Genomic DNA, 1,048 nt, shown 5'->3' with positions numbered 1-1,048 from the left:
AGGCAATCCACTCACCTCAGCCTCCCAAAGCACGGGATTACAGGCTGAGCCACTGAGGCCAGCTTCAATTCTGTTTTTTTTTTTAATTATTTGGTTTTTGGTTTTTTTGAGTTGGAGTCTCACTCTTTCGCCCAGGCTGGGGTGTGGAGTGCAATGGCATGCTCAGGGTCACCGCGGCCTCAACCTGCTGGGCTCAGGCGATCCTTCTGCCTCAGCCTTCCAAATGGCTGGAATTACAGGCACGTGCCACCATGCCTGGCTAATTTTTTGACTTGTTGTAGAGATGAGGTCTTGCCAAGTTGCCCGGGCTGGTCTTGAACCTGTGGAGTCAGGCAATGCTCTCATCTTGACCTCCCAAAGTGGTAGGATTACAGGAGTGAGCCACCTCGTCCAGCCTGTTTGGTTTTGTAATGAGCTGATTTCTCACTATGTTGCCCAACTGGTCTGGAGCTCCTGGGCTCAAGTAATCATCTCACCTCAGCCTCTCAAAGAGCTGAGATTACAGGCGTATGCTACCATGCCTGGCTTATTCCTGCTTTCAATTCTTTTGGGTGTATCCTCAGAAGTGGAGTTGCTGGATCATATGAAAATTCTATGTTTAGCTTTTGGGGACACTGCCAAACTGTTTCCACAGCAGCCGCAGCGTTTTATATTCCTACCAGCAAGGAAGGGCCCAATCCCTCCACATCCTCACCAACACTTGTTATTTCTTTGTTGTTTTTTTTAACTGAAGTCATCCTAATGGATGTGAGGTGGTATCTCACTGCAGTTTTGATTTGCATTTCCCTAATAGTTAGTGATGTTGACAACTTTTCATGTGCTTATTGGCCATTTGTATCCCTACTTGTGAGAAATAGCTATTCAAATCCTCTGCCCATTTTTGAATCAGGTTTTTGTTGATGAGTTTGTATGAGTCCTTTACATACTCTAGATATGAATCCCTTATCAGATACAAAATTTGCAAGTACTTTCTCCCATTCTTTGCGTAGTCTTTTCACTTTCTTTTTTTTTTTTGAGTTGGAGTCTCACTCTGTCGCCCAGACTGGAG

This window comes from Carlito syrichta, unplaced genomic scaffold (genome assembly GCF_000164805.1).
Source record: "Carlito syrichta isolate Samal-C Ts95f unplaced genomic scaffold, Tarsius_syrichta-2.0.1 Scaffold288181, whole genome shotgun sequence".
NCBI lineage: Eukaryota > Metazoa > Chordata > Mammalia > Primates > Tarsiidae > Carlito > Carlito syrichta.
The sequence above is the reverse complement of the archived record's forward strand: the minus strand, read 5'-3'. Positions refer to the sequence as shown.